General features: G+C 38.7%; 1 protein-coding gene across 21 annotated transcripts in view; it reads left to right on the top strand.

The window, feature by feature from the left end:
- Positions 1-26,484, top strand: part of GPHN (gephyrin) — a 535,403-nt gene that overhangs the window by 201,693 nt on the left and 307,226 nt on the right. The gene's annotated exons all lie outside the window — the stretch shown is intronic.

Raw genomic sequence — 26,484 nt, 5'->3', positions numbered from 1 at the left:
TAAATATTATAATTTATTTTTGTTTCTCTTTGAACTTTATATGAATTGAATACAATCTATTGTGCCTTGCTTCTCTTTCTCGATGCTGTGAGATTCGTCCTGTTGTTGTCTATAGCTAAGGTTTTAGGGGGACTGTTTTGTTTTGTTTTATTTTTTGCTGTAAAATAGTACATTGTGCCACAAATTATTGAGACCTCCTTCTGTTGATGGACATTCAACTTATTTCCACTTGGAGCTATTAAGAAAACTGATGCTACAATAGTCTTATAAAAATATATGTAAGAGTTTCACTGAAGTATACACTGAGGAATGAAATTCTTGAGTTTCAGTAATATATATTTTCTGGATGAAATCACAGACTGTTTTCTAAGGTAGTTGTGCCAATTTATATTGCCACTTGGGTGAATTTATTTAAAATAGAGATATTTAAATATTAACTTTAATCCATTTGTAATTCATGTGTATAAATTTATTTGTATTTGCAAACGAAATCACTAAACTTTTATAATATTTTCCCAATGAATCTATTTTTGTTTGTAAAAGAACCATATTGGTTATAGATGATTTATCATCCATCATAATGTCTTCAGTTCTGCCAACAGGCAGAATATAAGAGGAAGTGATCACTCCAATTCAGTCAGAAATTTCGCTGGGTAAGAGCTGGATGGAGAATATGGTGGGTTTTCATCCATTCCTTCCTGTCGCTGTAGGAGACTTACCTTTAATAGTCTTATATTCTAGCCTGTCTTTCTTGCCTCCAGCCTAACCAATATAAGCCTCAAACACTGGCAAATATCTTGAAGTGGCAAGTTTCATTGTTCTTTGGTCAGGCTTACTTCCCTAGCAGATCTTTGAAGAATGCAAAAGATTGTCCTCTGCCTTTCAATAGATTTTTGTCTAGCCTTACAGACTTGTGTACAGCACTGCAATCCACAATTGCTCCCAGGGAAAAAACAGCCATTTGTTTAAGTCTATTCAAGTTTCCAATTTCTAAATGTCTAATAGCTTTCTGGTTTCTTTAAATCCCAACAAAAGTTCTCTGCCTGGAAATGCTGATGGTCAGCCCTATGACCAAAATCAGCAAATACCCTCAGTGGAAATGGGTGGGTGGAAAAGCCAGAGATTATATTTTAACTTAGAAAACTTTCCTCATAGAATTTTATTTTGTCTAGTTTATTGGTCTGAAGCTCCTTGCTGTCTATAAAAGTAGGATTTTGGTAATTATTTGATTGATTCTACTCATTATGGTGTTAAGTATTGACCTGCTGTCATCTCCTGCACTCTACCAAAAGCAGAATACTTACATTGTATTTTTAAATGATTATTACTAGGTTATAGAAAATCTGTTTGTTTGCTGAATGAATCCTTCCACTACTTTTTATGAAACACTGTTATTGTATCTAGAAGTTTTTCAGTTTACTGATTTAAATGAACTTTAGTAACATGCTGGTTTTAGAAAAGGCAGAGGAAGCAGAGATCAAATTGCGAACATCCGCTGGATCATCGAAAAAGCAAGAGAGTTCCAGAAAAACATCTATTTCTGCTTTATTGACTATGCCAAAGCCTTTGACTGTGTGGATCACAATAAACTGTGGAAAATTCTGCAAGAGATGGGAATACCAGACCCCCTGATATGCCTCTTGAGAAATCTGTATGCAGGTCAGGAAGCAACAGTTAGAACTGAACATGCAACAACAGACTGGTTCCAAATAGGAAAAGGAGTTCGTCAAGGCTGTATATTGTCAGTCTGTTTATTTAACTTCTATGCAGAGTACATCATGAGAAATGCTGGACTGGAAGAAACACAAGCTGGAATCAAGATTGCCGGGAATAATATCAATAACCTCAGATACGCAGATGACACCACCCTTATGGCAGAAAGTGAAGAGGAACTCAAAAGCCTCTTGATGAAAATGAAAGTGGAGAGTGAAAATTTGGTTTAAAGCTCAACATTCAGAAAACGAAGACCATGGCATCCAGTCCCATCACTTCATGGGAAATAGATGGGGAAAGAGCAGAAACAGTGTCAGACTTTATTTTTCTGGGCTCCAAAATCACTGCAGATGGTGACTGCAGCCATGAAATTAAAAGACGCTTACTCCTTGGAAGGAAAGTTATGACCAAGCTAAATAGCATATTCAAAAGCAGAGACATTACTTTGCCAACAAAGGTTCGTCTAGTCAAGGCTATGGTTTTTCCTGTGGTCATGTATGGATGTGAGAGTTGGACTGTGAAGAAGGCTGAGCGCCGAAGAATTGATGCTTTTGAACTGTGGTGTTGGAGAAGACTCTTGAGAGTCCCTTGGACTGCAAGGAGATCCAACCAGTCCATTCTGAAGGAGATCAGCCCTGGGATTTCTTTGGAAGGACTGATGCTGAAGCTGAAACTCCAGTACTTTGGCCACCTCATGCGAAGAATTGACTCATTGGAAAAGACTAATGCTGGGAGGGATTGGGGGCAGGAGGAGAAGGGGACGACAGAGGATGAGATGGCTGGATGGCATCACTGACTCGATGGACGTGAGTCTGAGTGAACTCCGGGAGTTGGTGATGGACAGGGAGGCCTGGTGTGCTGCGATTCATGGGGTCGCAAAGAGTCGGACACGACTGAGCAACTGATCTGATCTTAGTAACATGAACTCACAAAATCAAATCATTTTGCCATTATATCTACTACTGTGAGCAAGAATCCCTTAGAAGAAATGGAGTAGCCATCATAGTCAACAAGAGTCCAAAATGCAGTACTTGGATGCAATCTCAAATGACAGAATGATGTGTTTGTTCATTTCCAAGGCAAACCATTCAGTATCACAGTCATCCAAGTCTGTGCCCCAACCAGTAATGCTGAAGAAGCTGAAGTTGAATGACTTTATGAAGACCTACAAGACCGTCTAGAACTAACACCCAAAAAAGATGTCCTTTTCATTATACGGGAGTGGAATGCAAAAGTAGGAAGTCAAGAAATACCTGAGGTAACAGGGAAAATTGGCCTTGGAGTACACAATGAAGTAGGGCAAAGGCTAATAGAGTTCTTCCAAGAGAATGCACTGGTCATAGCAAACACCCTTTTCCGACAACGCAAGAGAAGACTCTACACATGGACATCACCAGATGGTCAATACCGAAATCAAATTCATTATATTCTTTGCAGCCAAAGATGGAGACGCTCTATACAGTCAGCAAAAACAAGACCTGGAGCTGATAGTGGCTCAGATCATGAATTCCTTATTACCAAATTCAGATTTAAATTGAAGAAAGTAGGGAAAGCCACTAGATGGTTCAGGTATGACCTAAAGCAAATCCCTACAATCATACAGTGGAAGTGACAAATACATTCAAGGGATTAGATTTGACAGACAGAGTGCCTGAAGAACAATGGACGGACGTTCCTGACATTGTACAGGAGGCAGGGATCAAAACCATCCCAAGAAAAAGAAAGGCAAAATGGTTGTCTGAGGAAGCCTTAGAAATAGCTGTGAAAAAAAAAAAAAGTGAAAGGCAAATGAGAAAAGAGAAGATATACCCATTTGAATGCAGAGTTCCAAAGAACAGAAAGGAGAGATAAGAAAGCTTTCCTCAGTGATCAATGCAGAGAAATAGAGGAAAACAATAGAATGGGAAAGACTAGAGATCTCTTCAAGAAAATTAGAGATACCAAGGGAACATTTCATGCAAAGATGAGCACAATAAAGGACAGAAATGGTATGGATCTAACAGAAGCAGAAGATATTAAGAAGAGGTGGCAAGAATACACAAAAGAACTATACAAAAAAGATTCATGACCCAGATAATAACGATGGTATAATCACTCACCTAGAGCCAGATATCCTGGAATGCAAAGTCAAGTGGGCCTTAGGAAGCATCACCACGAACAAAGCTAGTGGAGGTGATGGAATTCCAGTTGAGCTATTTCAAATCCTAGAAGATGATACTGTGAAAATGCTGCACTCATTATGCCAACAAATTTGGAAAACTCAGCATTGGCCACAGAACTGGAAAAGGTCAGTTTTCATTCCAATCCCAAAGAAAGGCAATGCCAAAGAATGTTCAAACTACGGCACAATTGCACTCATCTCACATTAGGAGAAGGCAATGTAGTACTCTTGCCTGGAAAATCCCATGAATGGAGGAGCCTGTTAGGCTGCAGTCCATGGGGTCGCTAGGAGTCGGACATGACTGAGTGACTCCACTTTCACTTTTCACTTTCATGCATTGGAGGAGGAAATGGCAACCCACTCCAGTGTTCTTGCCTGGAGAATCCCAGGGACGGGGGAGCCTAGTGGGCAGCCGTCTCTGGGGTCGCACAGAGTCGGATACGACTGAAGCGACTTAGCAGCAGCACACTTTAGGAAACTAATGCTCAAAATTCTCCAAGTCAGGCTTCAACAGTACATGAACCATGAACTTCCAGATGTTTTCAAGCCAGATTTAGAAAACGCAGAGGAATTAGAGATCAAATTGCCAACATCCATTATATCATTGAAAAAGCAAGAGAGTTCCAGAAAAGCATCTACTTTTGCTTTATTGACTGTGCCAAATTCTTTGACTATGTGCATCACAACAAACTGTGGAAAATACTGAAAGAGATGGGAATACTAGACCACCTTACCTGCCTCCTAAGAAATCTGTATGCAGGTCAGGAAGCAACAGTTCGAACTGGACATGGAACAACAGACAGGTTCCAAATCGGAAAAGGAGTATGTCAAGGGTGTATATTGTCACCCTGCTTATTTAACTTATATGCAGAGCACATCATGAGAAATGCTGGGCTGGATGAAGCACAAGCTGGAATCAAGATTGCTGGGAGAAATATCAATAACCTCAGATATGCAGATGACACCACCCTTATGGCAGAAAGTGAAGAACTAAAGAGCCTCTTGATGGAAGTGAAAGAGGAGAGTGAAAAAGTTAGCTTAAAACTCAACATTCAGAAAACTAAGATCATGGCATCTGGTCCCATCATTTCATGGCAAATAGATGGAGAAACAGTGACAGACTTTATTTTCTTGGGCTCCAAAGTCACTGCAGATGGTGACTGCAGCCATGAAATTAAAAGACACTTGCTCCTTGAAAGAAAAGTTACGACCAACCGAGACAGCATATTAAAAACCAGAGACATAACTTTTCCAACAAAGGTCTGTTTCGTCAAGGCTATGGTTTTTCCAGTAGTCATGTATGGATATGAGAGTTGGTCCATAAAAATTGCTGAGCTCTGAAGAATTGATACTTTGGAACTGTGGTGTTGGAGAAGACTCTGAGAGACCCTTGGACTGCAAAGAGATCATACCAGTCAATCCTAAAGGAAATAAGTCCCGAATATTCATTGGAAGGACTGATGCTGAAGCTCCAATATGCTGGCCACCTGATGCGACTCCTTAGAAGAGACCCTGATGCTGGGAAAGATTGAAGGTGGGAGGAGAAGGGGACACCAGAGGATGAGATAGTTAGATTGCATCAGTAACTCGATAGATATGAGTTTGAGTAAACTCCAGAAGTTGGTGATGGACATGGAGGCATAGCGTGCCTGCAGTCCATGGGGTTGCAAAGGGTCAGATGTGACTCAGCAACTGAACTGAACTGAACTGGTTTGTTTGTTTAACGATCAATGTCTCAAACACTGTGGCAGTTACTTTAAAACAACTAACTGATTTTAATCCTCATAACAAACATATAAAGTGGGTATTCTTCTTGTTCCTATTCATAAGTGAGAAACGTGAGGCAAAAGCATTAAGAATGTCCAAAGTCACACAGCAAATAGTGCGGAAGTTAGATTCAGACCCAGAGTCCAGATTCTTTTATGATAACGAGCATTAGTAGTAGTGTAGATACAACACAATATTTATCTGATCTACTTACGTGAATATATCAAACTGACTTAGGAAATGTTTACTTCAATATGTGTTACTTTCTGATATCCCTTTTCTTATTTGGATTGCTGTTCTTAAATTTCATTAAATCTCTGATTTACCCATTCATTTATTTAATAATAATTTATTTGACATTTGTTTCTTCTGTATTTAAACTTGGTTATCTCATCCAGTTTCATAGCTTTTGTTTGGGTTCTTTTTACTAAAGTACACCTTTTAATGATGTATAATATTTTATATGAGTTGTACACAAAAGACATAAAATCATAAGTGTAAAGCTTGTTTAATTATCACAGATAACACATCTGAATAACCACCACAGATAAAGAGAATATCATAACATCACAGAAATCTCCCGATACTCAGTTCCAATCATTACACCTTACCTCTTCTCAAATGTAATTACTGTCTGATTTCTATCACCGTGAATTATTTTTACCTGTATAGCAATGGTTAATTTTTGTGTTTTTGTTATATTGAATGTATAATTTAGTTATCCATTCTTACGATGAAGGGTATTTGGGTAATTTCCAAGTAACAGCTCTTATAAATAATGCTGTAATAAACAATCTTGAATATGTCTTTTGATGTATATAGGAACACATAATCTCATTAGATATACACTTAATAGACAAGCTAGATATGATCTAGAGGTACTGGATCATAGGGTATATAAATGAATGATTTTACTCGATTCTGCCATTTTCCCTAATACATGATGAATTTATATTCTCTTCAGCATTTTAGGGGGCTTCCCTGGGGTCACAGGCATTAAAAAAAAATCCCCCTGCAATGTAGGAGACTACTGGAGAACTCCTAACTTCATATTCTCACTAACATTTAGTATTGTCAATCTTTTCATTTTAACCATTTCAGAGACTGACCCAAAATTATTCAAATATATGTATTACTCTGATTACTAATGTTGTTGAGCATATTTTCATATATTTATTGGCCATTTGGATATCCTCTTTTGTGAAGTGACTGTTCATGTGTTTCATGTTTTAAAACTTAGGGTAAATGTGTTTTCTTATCTATTAGTAGGCATTCCTTGTATATTCTGTATGAGTCCTTTGTTTGATATGTGTATTGCACATTTATTCTCATACTCTGTTGCTTCCCTTTTTACTCTCTTAAAAGTGTCTCTGATGAATAGATATTACTTTAATGTAAGTCAGTTATAATTAATGAGTAAATATTTGTGGATTAAATGAATGATCCTGAAGACATTTAATGTCTGGTACAAGGGACAGTCTTATTCATTAAAAAATGTAGTTTTTCTATTAAATATATATTAAAAATTCTTTAGAGCACAGAAAAAAACAGTGACTAATTCTGGCTTAGAGGATAAAGAATTTCTTCAGGTCGAATAGGATGAGAAGGGCTTCTATAGCAAAAACAAACACAATGTTAGCAAAGACACTACTGAATAAACAGTGTTTTTGAGAAAAGCAAGTGTGTTTGAAGTCAAGGGATTATTAAAAATAACTTTAGGAGATGACTCTGGAATGTTCAGTTGTAGTCACATTGTAAATTATTTGTATGTCTTAGGGAGGGAAACTTTCAAAGATTCTGAAACAAAGACAGTTTCAGGTATATTTCGGAGAGTTTGCTATCCTTACCAAAATGAACTGGAAGGAGGCACAGAGGCAGAACACTTTGGATGCTCTGTACCAATCTAGATGAATGGTGATAAAGGGAAGGCTCGTGTTTTTGCAAGGGTCATGGAAAGCATGGGAGGTGCACCACAGTGTTTAATAAAACAAACTCTGTGTTAATTGGATTGTAACCATATCTTAACCATTCTGTGCTTTCCTTAAAATACGGATAAAACAAACCTACCTTTGTTGAATTAAAAAACCTGCTGTTGTTATTGTAAGGATAAAATATTTATAAAGTATACAGTGCCTGGTACATGGTAAACACATAGTAAATGACACCTATGTGACACGATCCATGTAGACTTGAGAAGTGAGGAGTACAAATAGATCGATTCAGGTTTTAAGCTTCGGCAACTTCATAGAAAATAATGCCAATCCCTGAGCTAAGGAATTAAATGGGAAAAAAATTATATTTAGGAGGAATAAAGAATGTTGAGGATCTTTAAGGCATATGGGTAAAGAACCCAAAACTGAAAATTTATTCATTTCCCAACCCGATCAGTTTAGTGTTTTTGTCTGGTTTGTTCACTGTTGATGATTTCTGTCTGTCCGTCTCAGTTTCTAACTGAGAAACTTTTTCCTGTTACCTTCTCTTCAGGTGATAAGGGCATCCCAGAGAAATGATGGAAAAAAAACACATTTTAAAATATCAGAGATATCAAATTGCTGCAGGTTTTCTCTCTACCATATTTCTGATCATTTAGTCCCTTAAGAAAAAACAGACCTAGCCTTACCATTGTGCAGTGTGGAGTAGGTAATTTTCCTCTCAAGATCAGAACAATCTGCTCCAGTAAAAGGAACAGTTCTTGGCTCTCTTTGAAAAGATGGTTTAAGCCTACCTCTCTTTCTGCTATTTTTTGCAGCCTGTAGATAGATCAATGTTCTATTATTTTTCTTACTAATTATTACATAATATCTTTACACAGACATTTGGCAAAAATTCCACCCAAATACTATACTTTATTTAACCTTACTAAAATGAATTTCCTCTGCTATTCTTTATTAATAGACATGTAAATTATATTGTAACATCTTTAAAATATTTTTTACCACTGATATCCTCGTTGAAAACTAAACCACAGTAATGGTTATTACTAGTAAAGTCATTGAAAATCAAATGTTTTATATTCCAATATGATTAAATATTAGTGAATAAAATTGTTTTGAGATACTTTTGTTAAGGAGACTTTTAAATAGAATTAAATAAATTATATAATATATGTTATCAATGTCCAATTATTTACCTACCCTGGCTATAGTCAGGCTAGAATAAAATAAAACCCAGATTTATAAAAGATGTTTTTCATGTTCTTATTTACTTTACTCCCCTTGACAGTGGTCCAGCTTTCAAAGAGTTTCAGTAACTTGCCTGTGGACTCAAAGCCAATAAGTTGACAAAAACTGAAACAGGCACCGAGGTCTGTCTTGCCTGTATGTCTGTTCCTTTCTATTACCTTTTCTTCTAACCCAATGACTTTCAGTTAGAAAATTCATAATAGTGTTGTTAAGAGACATGAAAAACTAAAAGCAGCATAAATATTTATCCATAGAGTTTTAAAATTAAAATATATAGGCTATTTTATGTAGAACTTATTACTGATGGTGACCTTATTAATGATATATTGTCAAACTGAAAAAACAAGTAAATAGCACAAGTATCGGTGGGTTTTATGTATGGAGATTTGTAGAGAAGGATGCTTAACAAGTTGTAAATGGGTTATCTCTGGTAAAATGTTGGTGATTTTCAATCCTTTATACTTTTTTATTTTGATTGAATTATTTTTGTCTCTCTTTATTTTTAATAAGTATGTATTTTTAGAATCATAAAAATCACTAAGAATATTCTCATTTAGGGTCCCCAAATTAAAAGTGGTACAAAAATACGAACAGGTTAAAATGCAAAAGTTACTTTTTTCACCAACTGTCATTTCTAGAACCTAGTTTGTAATTGTATAGCAGATGATACAAGTAAAACTTCTCTCACATAGCCATTTTTTTTTTTTTTTGCATATTGCCTATTCCACAACAGGGAGTAGATGGCTTTAAATGCCAGACTCTCAGATCAGATCAGATCAGTCGCTCAGTCGTGTCCGACTCTTTGCGACCCCACGAATCACAGGACGCCAGGCCTTCCTGTCCATCACCAACTCCCAGAGTTCACTGAGACTCACGTCTATCGAGTCAGGGATGCCATCCAGCCATCTCATCCTCTGTCGTCCCCTTCTCCTCCTGTCCCCAATCCCTCCCAGCATCAGAGTCTTTTCCAATGAGTCAACTCTTCGCATGAGGTGGCCAAAGTACTGGAGTTTCAGCTTTAGCATCATTCCTTCCAAAGAAATCCCAGGGCTGATCTCCTTCAGAATGGACTGGTTGGATCTCCTTGCAGTCCAAGGGACTCTCAAGAGTCTTCTCCAACACCACAGTTCAAAAGCATCAATTCTTCGGCACTCAGCCTTCTTCACAGTCCAACTCTCACATCCATACATGACCACTGGAAAAACCCTAGCCTTGACTAGACGACCTTTGTTGGCAAAGTAATGTCTCTGCTTTTGAATATGCTATCTAGGTTGGTCATAACTTTCCTTCCAAGGAGTAAGTGTCTTTTAATTTCATGGCTGCAGTCACCATCTGCAGTGATTTTGGAGCCCAGAAAAATAAAGTCTGACACTGTTTCCACTGTTTCCCCATCTATTTCCCATGAAGTGGTGGGACCAGATGCCATGATCTTCATTTTCTGAATGTTGAGCTTTAAGCCAACTTTTTCACTCTCCACTTTCGCTTTCTTCAAGAGGCTTTTGAGTTCCTCTTCACTTTCTGCCATAAGGGTGGTGTCATCTGCATATCTGAGGTTATTGATATTTCTCCCAGCAGTCTTGATTCCAGCTTGTGTTTCTTCCAGTCCAGCGTTTCTCATGATGTACTCTGCATATAAGTTAAATAAACAGGATGACAATATACAGCCTTGACGAACTCCTTTTCCTATTTGGAACCTGTCTGTTGTTCCATGTCCAGTTCTAACTGTTGCTTCCTGACCTGCATACAAATTTCTCAAGAGGCAGATCAGGTGGTCTGGTATTCCCATCTCTTGCAGAATTTTCCACAGTTTATTGTGATCCACACAGTCAAAGGCTTTGGCATAGTCAATAAAGCAGAACGTACTAAATTTTACTGATAAATAAAATAATAGCTGTTTAAACTTAAATTTGAGAGGAAGCTCTATTCCACTGTACCATAATAGCTCCTATTAGAAGACTCTATCTATTTTCGCAAAAAACAATTATAAATGCTAGACCATTAAATAAATAAATAACTACTTGAATGCACTGGAGAGTGGCCAAAAGCAAGTAGATTCTCACATTTGGAAGAAAGCCCTAGTTGAGTATTCCATTTTGTAATGCTTAGGCCCAGAATAGACCCCAGTTTGGCCTACTTGGCAGCTGAAATCTGCAGGCTTTCTTGCTAGAAAAACAGTTTGGGCAACCACAGCTGCGTTAATGTGAGGGGATACCACGGCACATCAATCAGAATGGCCATCATTAAAAGTCTGAAAAGAACAAATGCTGGAGAGGATGTGGAAAAAGGGGAACCCTTCTATAATGTTCCTGGGAATGTAAATTGTTGCAGCCACTATGGAAAACAGCATGGCAGTTCCTCAAGAAACTAAAAATAGAGTTGCCATATAATCCCGCAATCCCACTCCTGGGCATATATCCAGAGAAAACTATAATTCAAAAGATGCATACACCCTTATGTTCATAGCAGCACTGTTCACAAAAGCCAGTAACGGAAACAACCTAAATGTCCGTGGACAGATGAATGGGTAAAGGAGGTATTACGTGTGTGTGTGTGTGTGTGTGTGTGTATGCACAGTCAGTTGTGTCTGACTCTTTGTGACCCCTATGGGCTGGAGCCCACGAAGCTCCTCTGTCCATGGAATTTTCCTGGCAAGAATGCTAGAGTGGGTTGCCATGCCCTCCTCCAGGGCATCTTCCCAACTCAGGGACTGAACCCTACGTCTCCTGCGTCTTCTGCTTTGCAGGAAGATTCTTTACCACTGAGCCACAGGGAAGCCTGATACATGCATACATACATATACGTACATACAATGGAGTACTATTCAACCATAAAAAGAATGAAATAATGCCATCTGTAGCATTCCATGGATAGACCTAGAGATTATCATACTAAATGAAGCCAGTCAGAAAGAGAAAGACAAATCCATATGATAGCAGTTATATGGAATCTAGAACATGACACAAATGAACTTATTTATAAAATGGAGACAGACTCATGATATTGAAAACAAACTTACGATTACTAAAGAGGAAAGAGGGTGCTGGAGGGGTAAATGAGGAGTTTGGAATTACCAGATAAAAACCACTATGTGTAAAATAAACAACAGGGTCCTACTGTATACTCAGGGAGCTATATTCAATATCCTGTAATAAACAATAAAGGAAAAGAATTAGGAAACTTAAAGTGAGCAGGGAAATCCTGGAAAAGATAACGCAACATAGCTAAGGCTATAGGAAGTGAATTCAATTTTGGATTGCCATCACTACAGAGGAGACAGTTTTCAGTTATGTCTACCCAAGTTATCTGCTTAGGGAAATAGAAATAAATCACTATTCTTTGGAGTAATATAAAAAAAAACTAATATCTCTTCAAAATATTCACCATGTCCAGGATGCAATTCAAAATTATTTAACATATAAAAAAAACAAGAAAATATGACCCATTTTCAAGCAAAAGACAATCAACTGATATTAACCCAAGATGACCCAGCTGTTGGAATTAACAGACAAAGGAGGCTAAATCAGCTACTATAACTAGGCTCAATGAGTAAAGGAAAACATGCTTGTAATTAATAAAGAGATAGGAAGTCTTAGCAGTAAAATAAAGACTATTAGAAAGAACCCAATGAAAATTTTATAAGTATAAAATACAATAGCTAAAAAGTATTCCAAGAGTATCTTTTGATCTTTAATTCAAGGTCCCAAATGAGCTAATTTAGGATTGATGACAATAAGATTATGTAATAAATATATAGAGTTATTAAATATCAAATTAAATAAATCTGGCCTTGAAGTACAAAAAGAAGCAGGTCAAAAGCTAACAGTTTTGCCAAGAGAACACACTGGTCATAGCAAGCACCTTCTTCCGACACCACAAGAGAAGACTCTATGCATGGATATCACCAGATGGTCAGTACCGAGACTGATTATATTCTTTGCAGCCAAAGATGGAGAAGCTCTGTACAGTCAGCAAAAACAGGACCTGGAGCTGACTGTGGCTCAGATCATGAACTCCTTATTACCAAATTCAGACTTAAATTGAAAAAAATAGGGAAAACCACTAGACCATTCAGGTATGACCCAAATCAAATCACTTACAATTATACTGTGAAAGTGAGAAATAGATTCAAGGGATTAGATCTGATAATTCAGGCACTCTGACAAAGTGCCTGAAGAACTATGGACTGAGGTTCCTGACCTTGTGCAGGAGGCAGTGATCAAGACCATTTCCAAGAAAAAGAAATGCAAAAAGGCAAAATGGTTGTCTGAGGAGGCCTTACAAATAGCTTTGAAGAGACGTGAAAGGCAAACGAGAAAAGGAAAGATATACCCAATTAGATGCAGAGTTCCAAAGAATAGCAAGGATAGATAAGAAAGCCTTCCTCAGTGATCAATGCAAAGAAATAGAGGAAAACAATAGAATAGGAAAGACTAAAGATCTCTTTAAGAAAATTAGAAATACCAAGGGAACATTTCATGCAAAGATGGGCTCAATAAAGGACAGAAATGGTAGGGACCTAACAGAAGCAGAAGATATTAAGAAGAGGTGGCAAGAATACACAGAACTGTACAAAAAAGATCTTCACGAACCAGATAATCACGATGATGTGATCACTCACCTAGAGCCAGATATCCTGGAATACAAAGTCAAGTCAGTCTTAGGAAGTATCACTACGAACAAAGCTAGTGGAGTTGATGGAGTTCCAGTTGAGCTATTTCAAATCCTAGAAGATGATGCTGTGAAAGTGCTGCACTCATTATGCCAACAAATTTGGAAAACTCAGCATTGGCCACAGGACTGGAAAAGGTCAGTTTTCATTCCAGTCCCAAAGAAAGGCAATGCCAAAGAATGTTCAAACTACCACACAATTGCACTCATCTCACACGCTAGCAAAGTATGCTCAAAATTCTCCAAACCAGGCTTCAACAGTACCTGAACCATGAAATTCCAGATATTCAAGCTGGATTTAGAAAAGGCAGAGGAATTAGAGATCAACTTGCCTACATTCCGTTGTATCATCGAAAAAGCAAGAGAATTCCAGAAAAAACATCTACTTCTGCTTTATTGACTATGCCAAAGCCTTTGACTGTGTGGATCACAACAAACTCTGGAAAATTCTTCAAAAGATGGGAATACAAGATGACCTTACCACCTCCTGAGAAATTTGTATGCAGGTCAGGAAGTAACAGAACTGGACATGAAGCAACAGACTGGTTCCAAAATGGGAAAGGAGGAGGTCAATGCTGTATGTTGTCACCCTCCTTCTTTAACTTATATGCAGAGTACATCATGCAAAACACTGGGCTGGATGAAGCATAAGCTGGAATGAAGATTGCCCGGAGAAATATCAATAACCTCAGATATGCAGATGACACCACCCTTATGGCAGAAAGTGAAGAAGAACTAAAGAGCCTCTTGATGAAAGTGAAAGAGGAGAGTGAAAAAAGCTGGCTTAAAACTCAACATTCAGAAAACTAAGATCATGGCATCTGGTCCCATCACTTCATGGCAAATACATGGGGAAACAATGAAAACAGTGAAGACTTATTTTCTTGGGCTCCCAATTCAATGCAGATGGTAACTTTAGCTATGAAATTAAAAGATGCTTGCTTCTTGGAAGAAAAGCTATGACCAACCTAGACAGCATATTAAAAAGCAGAGATATTACTTTGCCAACAAAGGTCTGTCTAATCAAAGCTATGGTTTTTCCAGTATTCATGTATGGATGTGAGAGTTGGACTATAAAGAAAGCTGAGCGCCGAAGGATTGATGCTTTTGAATTGGGGTATTGGAGAAGACTCTTGAGAGTTCCTTGGACTGCAAGAAGATCTAACTAGTCAGTCCTAAAGGAAATAAGTCCTGAATATTCATTGGAAGGACTGATGTTGAAGCTGAAACTCAATACTTTGGCCTCCTGATGTGAGGAACTGACTCATTTGAAAAGACCCTGATGCTGGGAAAGATTGAAGGCGGGAGGAGAAGGGGACAATAGAGGATGAGATGGTTGGATGGCATAACCGCCTAGATGGACATGAGTTTGAGTAAGCTCTGGGAGTTGGTGATGGATGGGAAGCCTGGCATGCTGCAGTCCATGGGCTCTCAAAGAGTCAGACACAACTGAGTGGCTGAACAAATTAAAATTGACAGCATGTTGGATTCCGTTAGAAACCAATATCATTTGCCTAGTTGTTTGTGTTTGGAAAGTTTTGGTACTGTTTATTAATGAAATTATACTGTGGAAATGTAGAGGAAAAGGAAAACTGGAAAATATTTATAATTCTTACTCTGTAAAGTCATCTTTGGTTGTTAGGTGGAGACCTCTCTAAAGATAGCTCACTGTTTTACCCTGGCAAATTTCTTATATAATATAGCATATCTATTTAGAATTCAAAGCAGATAGCAGAATAGCTAGTTTTATATCTTCAAGCTCCCACTGTTCCACAGAAACACTATGAAACAAATAGAAACTGATTGGAGAGGATCAAAATGGTTGAGTTGGAGAACATGGAGCTCAACTTCACCCACAAACACAGCAAAACTCCCATCTACGTGTGGAACAATTCTCATAGAAAACCAAGTAGAGACTGGCAGAAGAAATGAAGGCTTCAACAAACATAAGCACATAAATGAGTAAAAAGTGAAAACGAAGTCCCTCAGTCATGTCTGACTCTTTGCGACCCCATGGACTGTGGCCTACCACGCTCCTCCATCCAATGGATTTTCCAGGCAAGAGTACTGGAGTGAGTTGCGATATCCTTCTCCAGAGTATCCTCCCGACTCAGAGATCAAACCCAGGTCTCCCTCATTGTAGGGAGACGCTTTACCATTTGAGCTACCAGGGAAGATATAGGATGAGTTAAATAGGACATCAGGACAGGATCATCCACCCTGGAAGGGATCTGTGATGGAATGAAGGCCCTCATGGGCAGTTCCTTGTCCTGGGGGGCCCCACTGCCTGCTGGGAGGACTGCCAGGATACATAGAGGGGCTGAAGGGGTCACGACTCTGCTTGCAAAGAGTGTGCTGCTGCTGGTTTGCTGCCAATCAGGGTAGTGAGAGGTCTGCTCTGACAGCTGCCATCTTGGTGTACTTCTAAGCCCAAAACCTGCACCAGGCTGGGGTCGTAGTATGCACAGAGGCTAGGGGCTAAATCTCAGAGGGAAGAGCCCTGGGAGAGGACTCAGTCTAGGGGCATGGATCTGGACTTGACTCAACCCTGGAGGGCTTAGGCACAGGCCAGGCCAAGTTCAGGGCCTGTTGTTAGCATGTGCACAGGGACGGAGCGCTGGTCCAGCAGCAGAGCCGTCATGTGGTGGGGTGAGCTCAGCCACCTCAGAGCTCCTGGGCGCACACACCAGGAGCACCACAGACCTCAGAGCTCCTGCTCACACACAGCAGGAGCACCACAGACCTCAGAGCTCCTGCACTCACGCAGCAGGAGGCTCCACAGACCTCAGAGCTCCTGGGCGCACACACCTGGAGGCTCCACAGACCTCAAAGCTGCTGGGCGCACACACCAGGAGGCTCCACAAACCTCAGAGCTCCTGGGAGCACACACCAGGAGCACCACAGACCTTAGAGCTCCTGGGCGCACACACCTGGAGGCTCCACAGACCTCAGAGCTGCTGGGCGCACACACCAGGAGGCTCCACAGACCTCCGGGCTCCTGGGAGCACACACCAGGAGCACCACAGACCTCAGAGCTCCTGGGCGCACACACCTGGAGGCTCCACAGACCTCAGAGCTGCTGGGCGCACACACCAGGAGCACCACAGACCTCAGAGCTGCTGGGCGCACACACCAGGAGGCCCCACAGACCTCAGAGCTGCTGGGCGCACACACCTGGAGGCTCCACAGACCTCAGAGCGGCTGGGCGCACACACCAAGAGGCTCCACAGACCTCAGAGCTGCTGGGCACACACACCAGGAGGCTCCACAGACCTCAGAGCTCCTGGGCGCACATACCAGGAGGCTCCACAGAAGCACACACCCCAGATGGAAAGACTCTAGCAATGGGTACACAAGGGAATAATTGTTCAGTGGAGCATACCTTCTGCCCATCCTACACCAATGCTTGCAGTCAGATCTGGGGTGACTGGTCCTGGGAGAAGTCTGCCGCAGATACAGCTCAGGTTCTAGGTTGCAGCACAACCAACTTGCTTCCTGCAGCAACAGTACCCTCGCCCTCGGCACCAGCCTAGCACTAGGTCTAGGATAAATACAGCAAAGAAAGGGATACACCCTAGGGCTGCTTTTGGGCAAAACCATAGTTTCCCTGTTTGCTATGACCACACAGTGCTCACTTCCTTCAGCATTCACCTCCTTTGGGATGAAGCATGAACTTGAAAGCAATAGAACCTTACTAAACCCAACCACAGAAGAGTCTGGAAGGCTGCCATCTCTGGGGTCGCACAGATTCGGACGCAACTGAAGTGACTTAGCAGCAGCAGCAGCAGCAAACCCAACGCTCAGAGCTTCTACTCCTATAATTTGGAAGCAGACACAGCCCTGTACTGAGCTGTGAGCAAAGAGCAGGCCCTGCCTAACATCCAGTGCAGGCTCTGGAAATCATAACACCAGTCACAGCCCCTATCAAGGGGATGGCCAGCGCTCTCTGAGGAAAGATGTGACTGGCATCCATACCAAAAACGGCCTTTGCACCAAAAATACTGGACTCACACAGTCTTCCCAGGGATGCTGCCACAGAAAAACACCTCTTCATATCACAGTAGATAACGGCTTCTTCTAAATTCATAAAGACAGAGAACGTTAAGTAAAATGAAAAATCAGAGGAACTAATCCCAGTTAAAATAACAAGAGAAATCTTCTAAAAGAATGAATGTTGAAATATCTCACCAGTCTACTAGATCCCAAGTTCAAAGCAGGGGTAATAAAAATACTAAAGAAATTAAGAAAGATTACCAATAGAAATACAGATTACTATAACAAGGAACTATTACTATAAACAGGAACCAATCAAAATTATAAAGCTGAATTGCCAAGATAAAAACCATAGAAGCAATGAATAGCAGAATAAATAATGCAGAAGAATAAGTGATTCTGGAAGATAGAATAATAGAAATCACCCATTCAAAACAGCAGATAGAAGGACGCATAAAATGTAAACAACATGTGAAATCTATGGGATAATGTGAAGTGTGCCACCCTACCCATAATAGGAGTTCCAGAAGGAGAAGGGGGAATTAAAAATGTATTTGAAGAAGATGGCTGAAAACCTCCCAAGCCTGGAGAAGGAAACAGATGCCTAGGTACAGGACACAGAGGATGCCAAACAAGATGAATCCAAACAAACCCACACTAAGACATATCAAAAATTAAAGAGAGGATTCTAAAGGCAGCGAGGAAAAAAAGAGTCATTTACAAGGGAACTCCCATAAGGCTATTAGTTGATTTTTTTTTTTTTTTTGGCAGAAGCTCTGCAGGCCAGAAGGGAGTGACGTGATATGTTTAAAGTCCTGAAAGGGAGAAGTCTGAAACCTAGGATACGCTACCCAGAAAGATTATCATTTACAATAGAAGAGGAGAGAGAATATCCCAGACAAGGAAAAATTAAAAGAATATAGCAATAATAAACTTACCCTATAAGAAATATTGAATGGTCTTCTCTAAATAGAGAAAAAGCAAGATCTATAGGAAAGGGGAAATCACAGTTGGAAAGGCACATTTATAAAAAGAAATGAAGGTCACTTAAGTAACCTAGTACACAACAACAAACAACTCATTCAGAAAATGGGCAGGAAACTGAAATAGACGGTTCTCTGAAATAAGACATACAGATGGTTAACAGGCACATGAAAAGATGCTCGACGCTGGTTATTACAGAAATGAAGATAAAACCACAGTGAGGTGTAACTGCACATTGGTCAGAATGGTTACCATCAAAGTCTACAAATAATGAATGCTGGAGAGTGTGTGGAGACAAAGGAACCCTCATACACTGTTGATAGGAATGTAAATGAGTGCACTCAAAATGGAAAACAGTATGAAGTTTCCTTAAAAAACTACAACTAGACCTACCATATAGTCCACCAATATAGACCTACCATATAGTCCACTGCTGGGTGTATATCCAAAAAAGATGAAATTGTAATTTGAATATATGAACTCCAGTGTTTATAGCAGCACTATTTACAGTAGCCAAGACATAGAAACCACCCAAGTGTCCATCAACAAACAATTGATTTAAGATGTGGTGTATGTGTGTGTGTGTGTATATACACACACACACAATGAAATATTAATTAGCCATAAAAAATGGAATATTGCCATTTGCAGCAAAATGGAAGGACCTAGAGAATATCATACTCAGTAAGACAGAGATAAAGAAGTATTACATGATTTTACTTATATGTGGAATTTTAAAAATAATACTAAGGAATGAATATGTGTAGAAAACAGGAACAAACCCACAGACATAGAAAACAAACTTATGGTTACCACAGGAGAAAGTAAAGGGGAAAGGAATAAATTAGGAGTATGGTATTAATGAATAAAAACTACTAAACATAAAATAGATAAGCAACAAAGATTTACTATATAGCACAAGGAACTATTTTCAATATCTTATAATAATGTATAATGAAAAATAACCTGAAAAACATTGTTTAGCTGAATCACTTTGCTGTATATCTGAAACTAACACGATATTTAAATCAACTGTACTTCAATTAAAAAATAGTATTAACCTTCTTTAAAAAAATAAAAACAAGCAGAAACTGTTACAATCAACTTTCTCAGAACTCTATTTCAGAAAATGGCCAAAGGTTTATAGAAACCAAGCAAATGCTGAATCAATAATTTTTGTTTGGGATGATGAAAAAGTTTTGAAAAGAGATAGTTGTAATAGTTGCACTGTATTGTGGATGACATTAATGCCACTGTGCCACTGAATTGTATAGTTTAAAATGGTTTAGATTCAGTTTTTATTATATAAATATTTTACCATGGTAAAAATTTTTTTGAAAAAAGTAGAATTATATATTAGTAATTTGCTACGGCATGTATGAGTCCTGAAAACATTATGGTAAGTAAAAGAAGCCAGTCATAAAAGACCACATATTGTGTGATTCCAATTGTGTAAATTTCTAGAATAGAGCAGAAAGTAAATTGTGTTTGCTTGGGCCCTCCCAATCTGAGAAATAGTGACTGCTAATGTTTGCCAGGTTTCTTCTGGAGTTGGTAAATTGTAAAATTACATTAAGGTAATGTTTGCACAACTTTGTGAAGTTATTAGTAACCACTGAATTGTATACTTTAAATGTATGACTTTATGATATGTAAACTATATCTTGATAAAGCTCTTTTTTAAAAAAAAAGATTATGAGTTCACACAAATGCACAGTTTTTTAAGTAAGACTAATCCATTGGATGGGCTAAATGGTGAGACATGGAAAAGGACTGGTAAGTAATAATTTAATATAGATCTTAAGTGTGTATAATTAGTTTTAACATTCCTGGTCTTAATGTATTTGAAGCCGATCAGAATGTACTGGGATCAGGAAATAAGAAGATAGCCAAGAAATACTAAATTATATAATCTGGATGCATATTCATCTTTAAACTGTTTGCTAAGTGATATATCATTACTGCCTGAATGTGTGAATATTCTGTGGCCTCCTCGAGCTGTTATATTTAATTTTTTGAAGGTTGTGGATACCCTGTCTCTCCAGAAAATCCTCATAGATATATACTTTTAGATATGATTTTATAAGAAATGTAAATCATGAGCCATGGTAGGAACATGGAGCTTTCCGCTAATGAAATAGCCTGAATTGGATAAAAGAATCAGGAGTTTTTGAGTAAGTTGATATAAAGAAGTAGTCACAGAGAGAGGAATAATGTAAGACAAGAAAAGAGCTCTGTGAAACCACAGTAAACATGCATAAAAAACTGGGAATCTAGAGACCAGAGTTTTATTACTGCCATCTATCACTACTAATTGAACAAATCTTTCTGTAGAACAATGAAATACATTGGTAAAGCATATGAATAGAGGATAATAAATGGGAAGAGTACAAATAATGATAGGAAAAATAAAACCATATTTGAATAAACATCTATTTGCCTTCTTAGCATCCCAACTGTTCATTCTAATATTATTTCCATTGCTTCATTGAAGTATGGAAGGTATACTTTTTAGAAAAAATACAAAAAGTATAGAACACATAAAATAAAAACTATAGAGGTTTTAATTAATAATTCAAAGATTAGCTTCTCTGAAGCAAGCGTTTATATTGATGGTTTTCCATTGAGATTTGAGAATCTTAAGGCTGAACGTCAAAGATGATGCCATCATCCCCTTTTCTCTTAGAACTTGTAATATCTTTAATATGTAAACAAATCCATACATATATAGTTATTCCAAGTGTTCAATCTTGGAAACAGCATGTTTCAATATTTCTATTGCCTACATTGATAGTGGAGTTAGAATCTTATTAAACTTTGATCATTATCAGACTAGTCATATAAATTTCTCTTAAAACTGATGTGATATCTATAAAATAGGATAAATATTCTTGCCGTTATCTCATGGAATAAACAGATTTTTTTCCTTACCCTGTTTAGTACTTTAGTCATGGGCTACAATATAGCCACTAGGTAGGTGCTGCTAAGTCACTTCAGTCGTGTCTGACTCTGTGCGATCCCATAGACGGCAGCCCACCAGGCTCCCCTGTCCCTGGGATTCTCCAGGCAAGAACACTGGAGTGGGTTGCCATTTCCTTCTCCAGTGCATGAAAGTGAAAAGTGAAAGTGAAGTCGCTCAGTCGTGTCCAACTCAGCAACCCCATGGACTGCAGCCTACCAGGCTCCTCCATCCATGGGATTTTCCAGGCAAGAGTACTGGAGTGGGTCGCCATTGCCTTCTCCTGTGACTGGAATGCAAAAGTAGGAAATCAGGAGATACCTGGAGTAACAAGCAAGTTTGGCTTTAGAGTACAAAATGAAGCAGGTACAGGCTAACAGACTTTTGCCAAGAGAACGCACTGGTCATAGCAAACACCCTCTTCCAACAACACAAGAGAAGACTGTACACATAGACATCACCATATGGTCAATACCAAAATCAGATTGATTATGTTCTTTGCAGCCGAGTATGGAGAAGCTCTATGTATCAGCAAAAGCAAGACTGGGAGCTGACTGTGGCTCACATCATGAACTCTCTGTTGCCAAATTCAGACTTAAATTGAAGAAAGTAGGGAAAAACCACTGGATCATTCAGGTATGACCTAAATCAAATCCCTATGATTATACAGTGAAAGTGAGAAATAGATTCAAGGGATTAGATCTGATGGACAGAGTGCCTGATGAATTACGGACAGAGGTTCATCGTGACATTGTACAAGAGGCCATGATCAAAACCATCCCCAAGAAAAAGAAATGCAAAAAGGCAAAATGGTGGTTTCTGAGGAAGCCTTGCAAATAGCTGAGAAAAGAAGAGAAATGGAGGACAAAGGAGAAAAGATATATCCATCTGAATGCAGAGTTCCAAAGAATAGCAAGGAGAGAAAAGAAAGCCTTCCTAAGAGATCAATGCAAAGAAATAGAGGAAAACAATAGAATGGGAAAGACTAGAGATTGCTTTAAGAAAATTAGAGATACCAAGGGAACATTTCATGCAAAGATGGGTACAGTAAAGGACAGAAATGGTATGGGCCTACCAGAAGCAGAAGATACTAAGAAGAAGTGGCAAGAATATACAGAAGAACTATACATAAAAGATAGTAATGACTTAGATAACCATAAGTGTGATCACTTATGTAGAGCCAGTCATCCTAGAGTATGAAGTGAAGTGGGCCTTAAGAAGCATCACTATGAACAAAGCTGGTGGAGGTGATGGGATTCCAGCTGAGCTATTTAAAATCCTGAAAGATGATTCTGTGAAAGTGCTGCACACAATACATCATCAAATTTGGAAAGCTCAGCAATGGCCACAGGACTGGAAAAGGTCAGTTTTCATTCCAATCCCAAAGAAGGGCAATGCTAAAGAATATTCAAACTACTGCATAATTGCACTCATTTCACATGCTAGCAAAGTAATGCTGAAAATTCTCCAAGCTGGATAAGAAGCATATATGAACCAAGAACTTCCAGATGTTCAAGCTGAATTTAGAAAAGGCAGAGGAACCAGAGATCAAATGGCCAATATCTGTTGGATCATAGAAAAAGCAAGAGAATTCCAGAAAATCATCTACTTCTTCATTGACTACACTGAAGCCTTTGGGTGGATCACAACGAACTGGAAAATTCTTTAAGAGATGGGAACATCAGACCACCTTACCTGCCTCTTGTGAAACCTGTATGCAGGTCAAGAGCAACAGTTAGAACCATACATGGAATAACAGGCTGGTTCAAAATTGGGAAAGGAGTACATCAAGCCTGTATATTGTTATCCTGCTTATTTAACTTCTTTGCAGAGTACATCATGTGAAATGCCAGCTGGATGAAGCACAAGCTGGAATCAAAATTGCCGGGTGAAATATCAATTACCTCAGATATGCAGATAACCCTTATGGCAGAAAGCAAAGAGGCACTAAAGAGCCTCTTGAAACTGAAAGAGAAGAGTGAAAAAGCTGGCTTAAAACTCAACATTCAAAAAACTAACATCATGGCATTCGGTCCCGTTACTTCATGGCAAATGGGTAGGGAAACAATGGAAACAGTGAGAGACTTTATTTTCTTGAACTCCAAAATCCCTGCAGATGGTGACTGCAGCCATGAGATTAAAAGACATGTACTCCTTGGAAGAAAAGCTATGACCAACTTAGCATATTAAAAAGCAGAGATATTACTTTGCCAACAAAGGTCCATCTATTCAAAGCTATGGTTTTTCCAGTGGTCATATATGGATGTGAGAGCTGGACCATAAAGAAGGCTGAGCGCTGAAGAACTGATGATTTTAAACTGTGGTGTTGGAGAAGGCTCTTGAGAGTCCATTGAACTGCATGGAGATCAAACCAGTCAGTTCTAAAGGAAATCAGTCCTGAATATTCATTGGAAGGACTGATGCTGAAGCTGAAGCTGCAATAATTTGGCCACCTGATGTGAAGACTAACTCATTAGAAAAGACCCTGATTCTGGGAAGTTTTGAAGGCAGGAGAAGGGACGACAGAGGATGAGATGGCGTCACCGACTCAATGGACACGAGTTTGAGCAGGCGCCTGAAGATAATGAAGCACAGGAAAGCTCAGCATGCTGCAGTCCATGGGGTCACAAAGAGTCAGACATGACCGAGCAACTGAACAATAACAAAATGTACCTATAGTATTAATAGAAAAGGAATGATAGTATCAGTAATGCACACACACAGACACAAATTGAGCAGAACTCCAGTACTGTAGCTGCGTGTTCTACAGGTGAATGTTGTTTCTCAGTTATTTTTAATAACCTTGGGGACACAGTACACTAATGTGATATAAGGTCCTCAGTCCTGTTTTCAAAGCCATTTTAGTTTTGATTGAAATATACTGAATACCGAGTACTCCGTCTGTTGGTGGCATATCTGTTTTGTTTTGACACCGGGCAGAGTAATCCTAGAATCAATCCTAAGAGAAATTTTGAGGGAGACTTTTGTGGTTTTTTTTCCATACTTCAGCCATTCTCTTCTCCTAGGTAGCAAATATTTGACTGATTGGAGAAAGCCTGTAATTGCATTTCTTATATTAGGTTGATTCCTAAGGATTCCTATTGAAGTCATCTTGAGATAATATGTTTGATTTACTATTATTTAGTTTTAATTATTTCATTGTCCTTTCTGAGGTCCATTCAGTCTTAGGAAAAGCGTTCCGTTGGCAGAATCATCTGCCATTTATTCAGGTCACCTATTAAGATCAATGAAGAGTACAAATATGCATAAGATATGGCTCTTAAACTCAGTTAAGGCCTTAGGGAAAATAGGAGAAATAGGTCAAAAGACTTCTTTCTTAAATCCACTTAGGTCCATAAATCATTTGATTATTCTCTTTTACTATTTATCTTCCTTTTAAAAAATGTCACTTCAATGTTTGACCTATAAGAGTTTGTGCTACAAAGATTACCATGAACCCTGAACTCTACTTAGATCTTCTAAGGTGATTAATGTTGTGGAAAAACTCCATACATAGACAGTGTAACTCGGACAAAAATAATAGCTTTGAAAAATAACAAAAAATAATCACTTCTTCAGCCCTTACTATGCCAAGTGCTTAACTTGCGTCAGTGTGATTCCATTTTTAGGAGCAAATACTTGCTATTCTCTGAAGCGACTCAGGTTACTAATTTCTCATCATAATACAGTGTTCTGCACTATGGTGATGATTGCAGAATGTGGACCCAAGTTACCCTCATTCAGAACCGTACACTGGAGATACCCAAGCTCAAATTAATTACACTTGAATAATTTGGCACATGATGTGGTTGCATCTTCTCATTTATGTTTCTTTCATCAGTGAGAGGATTAACATACTGTTATCTCATTAAAGTTGGGAAAATCATGTTGATAAAAGACATTTAACAAAGTGCAAGAAAATGATTATCATAAATAATAGTAAGCCGCTTTCCATAGCAATTTAATACAGTCACTGCTGCTGCTGCTGCTAAGTCGCTTCAGTCGTGTCTGACTCTGTGCGACCCCTTAGACGGAAGCCCACCAGGCTTCCCCGTCCCTGGGATTCTCTAGGCAAGAACACTGGAGTGGACCGCCATTTCCTTCTCCAGTGCTTGAAAAGGAAAAGTGAAAGTGAAGTCACTCAGTCGTGTCCGACTCTTAGCGACCCCATGGACTGCAGCCTACCAGGCTCTGCCGTCCATGGGATTATCTTATATTAATATCAACAATGGCTAGAACTGTAATCATTTGCATTCTTTAACATGTCTTTATAAGTAGTACATACAGTATTTGAAAACAATAGTATTTGGTATCTAAATGAATAGAAATAGACTGAAATTGGTCCAGGAGTTAAGAATTAGATGACTTGAATAAAAGAACAACCCTCACTTTCTTGTGAGCAAAAGATAAAATTAGCCTGAAATGGCACCTGGGTTGACTTTTTTTGTGGGTGTATGAAAAGAACAAGTTATAATTTAAAGTACAACAAAATATTAGTTTTCATACATATGCAAATGAAAAACAGGAATGTATGAAAAATAATGGATGAATACGCCTTGGATAAAGTCACCTGCTTGCTTTTTATCTCTACACCCCTCCACCCAAATATCCCAGGAACTTATACTTCTCATTTTAATCACTTGCTGTGCTGTTGCTATTGTTTGCATTTACTTTTTTAAAAACTTGGTGAAAGCTTCAGCTATCTTAACAGATATTTAGAAAATATGTTATTTTCTTCAATGAAGAAAAGTTACTTACAAAAGGTTTTAGGGAAATATATTTTAGAATATTAACTTTAAAATGGTTTGAAGTAGATGAGAAAGCCAAAAATGACCAGAGAAAGAGATATTAAGTCCAGATAATACATACATACAGATAAGAAGATATTGTGTGTGTTAGTCGCTCAGTAGTGTCTGACTCTTTGCAACCCCATGGATTGTAGCTTGCCAGGCTCCTCTGTCCATAGAATTCTCCAGGCAAGAATACTGGAGTATTCCTCCTGACGTAAGGATCAAACTCAGCTCTCCCGCATTGCAGGCAGATTCTTTACCCTCTGA

This window comes from Bos grunniens, chromosome 10, assembly GCF_055505025.1.
Source record: "Bos grunniens cultivar Pamir isolate PY7600 chromosome 10, Bosgru_T2T1.0, whole genome shotgun sequence".
Classification (NCBI taxonomy): Eukaryota; Metazoa; Chordata; class Mammalia; order Artiodactyla; family Bovidae; genus Bos; species Bos grunniens.
This window is presented reverse-complemented; position numbering and strand designations above follow the sequence as displayed.